Genomic DNA, 6,985 nt, shown 5'->3' on the forward strand with positions numbered 1-6,985 from the left:
GTGTGTATATATGTGCAAGCATATAGTGCTGGAGTGGCTGTGTGTGAGTATGTATATATGTTTGTGTAAGGCAGTCTTGTTCTGTATGTCTGCTTGTCAGCGCTGCACCAGATATGATGTCATATCAGTTGCGATGCTGACTGGCAGATGTGCAGTGGCTCATGGGAGATCTGTACCGCAATTGGCACAGGTCTCTTTGACAGCTGCGACCTTGGTGGCGACCACACATAGTATCATATGGCCGGCCTAATTCAACACAGGGCAGGGGCCACTAGAACCTGAGGCCCCTAGGAAATCTAACCAGAAACAGATTGACAAGATCAAGGACCTGAGTTTTACATCAGGAAATTATATGTTTCTATTAGCAAACCTAATTTTTAACAGGATAATGCTTTTTTGACAACCTACTTTCTTTAGAGGACATCATGGTAATGGTTGCATTTTATGCACATTCATGCCATTCCCTGTAACTCACCCGGAGCTTCTTTGTGGTCACCAACATGTTTCTGTATGTCAAATTATGTTATACACTACATGTTGTGTCCTGTCTACCCTTTGTACAGCACTATGGAATTCCATGACGCTATATAACACAATAAATAATAATAATACATCAGACCTTACTGGTCTTGGGACACCAAGGAACAAACGTTCGACCAATGCTGATCGACGGCAAAAAACTCAAGATGACCTGGTACCTTTTTTTTAGAAAATTGGCCCTGGAAGCCACTTACATCTTGTTTCTATTTATTTATAATTTCAAAATTGCCTTGATAATACTTCTGGTAGTCAAGATGCTATGGGCACATTATCAATAGTTGAAAGCATTTTGTCTATTCTGTCTTTCTGCAATCTATTCCTATCTCCTTATAGAGTAATATATCATTTACCAAATACTCAGCTCTTCTGTGCAGAGCCCTGCTGTCTATCCCTTTCACTATAATGTAATGCATAACCATGTCTCAATATACACTTTCGAAATTATTTATATAATGATGAGCAAGAACAGAGAGTGCCTGTATTTGGCTACAATCTTGAATGTCACATCATAGTTTGCATTGTTAAACAGAAGATGCAATAAGAAAACTGAGACGGTTTCAGAAATCAGATGTTTTCATGGAAGATTACTCTGTGATTTACTTTAATTATTCATGACATTTCACCCTTCCGTATTGTAAACTGCTTTAATAGTAGAAGTAAAATAAAACTGTCTCCTTGCTAGCACATTGTTCTCAAGGAGACAAGCTCTTTATCAAGAAAAGTTATTTGTTATTTAAATCATTTTTACTGAAGTTGTTTATTTCCCTATTTATGTTTCTAAAAATATACCAACAATTGTAAGGCATTTAAGGGAAGCTGTTTTTTTCACATACTGCAATCTGTATTAAAATTCATAGCTAAATAGGCACAGGTGCTGATATGAGCAACGTACAAATAATGTGCCCCCGGATTTACTTAATGTGCACAGGATGGATCTGCTGTATCCGATCCTCTATGAGTTGCTTAACTGAGTAGAGTGGTAGAGTAACCATGGATAGTTGCCCAATCCCCAGCAGCTCCAGACATTGGCTCAACTGATATCCAGCAAACACACTGGATGTCCCCTTATGATCTCGAAAGCACTGGATCCAGGAATGCCATACCCTCAAGTGTTCCTCTTTGGGTACCCAAGTCCCTCTGCCTCTCTTTGCATCCCTAATGAACTTAGAATGTTTGCGTGGTATGATGATCACACAGATATAGTATAAGAGCATAGGAACAATATAGTAGATAGAGGAAATAATATCTGCCAGAAGCATTAAGTATTCCCACAAAGCATGTGGATCAAAGTATCTATCCTTACAAATCACATGAATATGATTATTCTAATCTTTTATTTATATAGCGCCAACAATTTATGCAATGCTTCATCTTGTCTTTTTGGTACAAACCTTTAGTGTTCCATATGCTGAAGTCTGTGAAGTCACAATGAGAGTCACAGTGAACCTTATGAGATCCTTTGTAATAAAAGTGAAAAACAACACAAGTAACCAAAGTGAATCAGCCCAGATGACTGTAAGTCATTTATAGAAGACTCTTTAATTAAAGCTCCTTAAATTGGCAGTCTAGCTTTTCAGAACAGGAGCTTCAGGGAGGAGTGTCAATCATTTGCAAAGATTCTAAAGGGTACAGAATAGTTAAAAATCTATCCACACTTAACAAATTAGTTGTTAACCAGGATATTGCTAGACGGTATGGAGCAGCAGGAGGAGCATGTAAGTCTATGACAATGGAGGCACAAATTTTACACACTGCTGCTTTTTGGGCTAGGTGAATGGAAATCTTCGGTCTCCTCAATCGGCCCTGCAACCTTAGATGCCATTGAATCTAAATGTAGATCAGAGCATTTGTGTGCGCACACTCTGGCTGCATTATGTTTTGTGAAGGGCACTTTTTTTTACAGTGGCAAGAAAAAATAAGTGGACCCATTGGAATTATAAGCATTTATGTATAAACGTGTCATGAATATGTTATGATCTTCATCTAAGTTAAAATAATGAACAAATGCAATCTGTTTTAACACACAAAGTATTATATTGTTCTTGTCCATATTGAATACATCATTCAAACTTTCACAGTGTGGGTTGGAAAAAGTACTAATTGGCATCAGGAGTTACTCCAATCAATGAAACGGGATTGGAGGTGTGTTTTAGAGCTTTAGAGGTTGCAAAGTGGTCTCAAAAGAGTTTACACATTCAGTCCACATTTATATATATATATATATATATATAGTGAAAGCATTTTTGTATATACATTTGTATTGGTATTTCCCCTCTAAAGGGACCCATAGACCAGTGGGGGCTTAATTTGCATATATATAACAGTGCTGGATCTGCACTATGCCTTGCCTATCAGTTTACCAATGAATGCTGTTTGCCCTTTGGCTATTTCTTACACCATGAACCAACATTTGGCTTGGCCAAATTTACTTCTAGGCTTATCCCATAGGTCCTTCTGTTTTATGGTAGATCATTTCAGATTGGAAAGCTAAACCCTTTTTGCTGCTGGTGAAGACCAGTCAGATTCAATCATCTTCCCTCAACTTTTCTGCTCAGTGACTATATATGTGACACAGACAATGTGCCACAGACCTGTGGTACTCTATAGGCAGGCCCAGAGTGGCTATCTGGCAAATGCCCAGTTGGCCACTGGCTGACAGCACTCCTAATTCCCCCGATCTGCTGCTCCAGCAGAACATTGGGAAGTGCGGTGTGCGTCCGCCAGCTGCATTTGCTGAGCCACATACTTCATGAGTATGACAACGTAATGTATGGCTGCACATAGCCATAGCCTTAAAGTATCAAAACTGCTTTTTCATCCCCAGTCTGGACCTGTCTATAGGCTTATCCTCCATATGGCAATATTAATGCCACCACTTCACAGTTAGAGACTGAGAAAAGAGTGATCATATGACACAGCCCATTTGACAGGTCTTCTGTTAAGTTGCCTGTTAATTTGCTAAAATGCACAAAAATTAACCTAGCCAAGCATGGTCATGTGAAATATTCATATACAGAGCAGATTTCCTATGTCTTAACAAACGCACCCATTAGTGGACAAGGTTTTAGTGAACGTGTCAAAAATTCATGATAATCAACAGATTGATCAGTTTCACCAGTCCTTGATCAAATAGTGCTCCAGGGTAAAAGCCCATTTGTTGCTCTCTAGCAAAACACCATATTTTTTATACATTTAAAATACCAATGTAGGCAAAAATTCTCATGTGTACGTCCCCCAACGCATTGCAGATATTGAATTCAAGACATTGGGGGCAATTTATAAAGGCACTGCCAGTGACTCCCCAGTCCAAGCTCTCCAGGCAGCCGCCTGAATCTCTTGGTGCAAAGACCAACACATATGTCTTTAATTGCAATAATCTTAAGTAGACTTGTGCATTCGTCTTCGGGCAAACATGAAAACGAAAAAGAGTGCGTTTTCGTGTTCGTTCCGAAGACACGTCGAAGAGAAGACAGCGGCGAAGACGAAGACACACACCACGAAGATCTTCGGGATCGTCTTCGTCTATCACTCTCCCCGGTCCCTTCCCCTTCTAATTTACCTTATCTTCGCGGCATCGCGGCAGTTCACGGAAGTGGAAATCCGCAGGTTCGCCGTCACGGGTTACAGGGCAGTGCGAATGAGCCTTTTGGTCGCCTACAGGGACCTCCTCTGGCATCAACCAATTGGTTGATGCCAGAGGAAGACCCTGCAGGTGACCAATAGGCTCACTCGCACGGCCTTTGTAACCCCTGACAGCGAACCTATGGATTTCCTCTCCCGTTAACCCCTTTGATGCTGCGTTAGATAACGGGAGCGGAAATCCGTAGGTTAAAGGGCCGTGCAAGCAACCAATAGGCTCACTCGCACGGCCCCTTAACCCCTTAAGGTGCAACAAGTGCACCAGGAGCCTAAAAGTCTGTACGAGCGACCAACAGAGTCGCTCGTACAGACTTTTAAAACCCCAATGCTGCAACTTACCCTGCAGATCCCACTGGTCTCCCTGTTCTATCAGTTAAATGTCCGTACAAGTGACTTTATTGGTCGTTCGTACGGACATTTAACTGATAGAACAGGGAGACCAATGGCATCTGCCAGACAAGTTACAGCACCAGGAGCCTAAAAGTCTGTACGAGCGACCCTATTGGTCGCCAGCAGGGGGCTCGTCTGCCATCAACCATTGGCAGACGAGCCCCCTGCTGACGTCCAATAGAGTTGCTCATACAGACATTTAAACTCCTGGCGCCAGAGCTGCTGCGGTACGCGTTAACCCCGTATTAACCCCTTAACCGGAAAAAACGAAGAAAAAACGAACACAAGAATGTCCATGAATATTCGCCTGAAGAGAAGACAGGAACAGGCGAATATTCGCGGAATACCAAGTTTTTTTTCCCCCGAAGACGAGCACGAAGAAGAACACGAAGAGCCCCCTGGTGCCCAAGTCTCATCTTAACCCCTTAATGACAAAGCCTGTACATGTATGGGCTCAAAATGCATGTTGTTTTAAATGGATTTAGGGACTGCCCATTGTCCTTAAGGGGATGCCATCTCGAATAATTTATGCAGAACAGAGATTTGGTGTATTGACTATTCCCATCTACCCCACACAAAAGTTATCCCCAAACTCTGGAATATCTGGCTTTCTCAAAGCTATGCATATTAGTACACCACATTTTGTAACTAATATTAACTTTGTTTTAAATCCAATTGATTTTCATTTTTAAGTTTCCTTCTATAAAATGACTATCATTATCTTATATTAACTTATCCGACTATGCAGCCAAAATGCATTTTTCATAAAAAGGGAACCTATTTCTGTAACAAAAGACAGCATAAAAAGAGACAATACATAAAACAATTCCAACAGTACACACACAAAAAAGGCTAATGTAACCAAATTTAATCTTAGTGCAGGCAATAAAGGAGCTGCAACAATTTCTCCATCAAAATTACTTAGAAAATAGCGCTTGATTTCAATCAGTTTCATATTGTCCATTAATGGTTTATTTGGTGACTGGGGTTATTATTGTGTTATGCTACTTTAATTAAACAATATCATTAAATAAACAATTTGCAGAACCTTGCAATGACAATAGCCAACAGACGCAAATATATACATAGGCCAATCAAGGGGTTAATGAAGATTCTTGAGTTCCAGAACGCTGAAGAACGAGGGAGGATATAAAACGTATAACCGCATTTACGATGGCAAAATCATTGGCAAACGTATAAATAAAAAGCTATAATTACTTGGAATTTTCATTTGACCCTAGTGGACTGCCGATCTTTTGAATTGTCTGACAGTGGGCTCAGGCCCACATATATAATAACATATAGACAATAACCGGTAATAGAAATGTACTATCAAAATTTATAGTGGGCGGTAAGTTAGTAGCAGTACTTATTTTAAAATTGTTGGCTTCTAAATTTTCAGCGTTGGCTTCAAGATCCGGTGTATGTTTCCAGCTCCGAAACTCATATCTTCATATAAATTCCAACTGATTGGTAAATTGTTAGCACGCTTGTCTCCAGACATTGTCAGCGAAACTGCCCCACATAGGATTAACGTTCCATTTTGCACCCTTGACTTATTTTGTAGTGTTTCGGATATGCTTTTGTAGCAGAGGAATGGACTTTTAATTTAATATGGCCAAGGACCATGCCATAAACAAGGGTAAAAGAGGTCTGTTGGCATAATAAACAGGCCCTTTGGGGGCCAGAACTTCAGTATGGATAGTATAGCTGGGTGAATTGGCTTTGACGCAAAGCTCGCTTGGTTAATCTCGCAAATGGTAAAGGAGCGCGAGTCACAGTAGGCCTTCGCAAGCTAATCTGGCGCATTAAATTATTCTATACTTTTAACCCTTTCTGGCACTAGATTTGTATTATAAATCTAAATATTCTACAAATTAAATCTTGCAAATATTCAGTAAAAAAGTAAAACATACAGTAAAAATATCATTATTAAGGTTGTTCTCAAAAGAAAAAAAATCTTAACTTAAGGATGATATGAAAAGACAATTACCGTATTGGCTCGAATATAGGCCGGACTTTTTCCCCCCACTTTAAGTCTTTAAAGTGGGGGTGCGGCCTATATTCGGGGTCTAGCGCCCGGCGCCTGGGACATGCAGTCCCGGGCGCCGGGCAGGCAGCGAGGTTAGGATACAGATCCCGCGCAGCGGTGCAGGGGACCTGCATCCTACTCTCCAATATGCTCAGACAGCCTCCCCTGCCAGCACTTTCCACGGGGGGGGGTGCCGGCACGGGATGTTGTCTAAGCGAATCGTGCGGATGGTCACCGGCTGCGGAGGTTGTTTACCCGCATCGCCGCAGCCGGTGATCGTCCGCACGATGCGTTTTACCTCTGCCCCCAAGACTTACCAGAGCAGACTCCCGGGTGTCTTGCGGGGCCGGCGGGGGACATCTACGCAATACGCTGAGTGCCGGC

Source organism: Sceloporus occidentalis, unplaced genomic scaffold, assembly GCF_023333645.1.
Source record: "Sceloporus occidentalis isolate IW3139 unplaced genomic scaffold, rSceOcc1.0.p SCAF_90, whole genome shotgun sequence".
Lineage (NCBI taxonomy): Eukaryota > Metazoa > Chordata > Lepidosauria > Squamata > Phrynosomatidae > Sceloporus > Sceloporus occidentalis.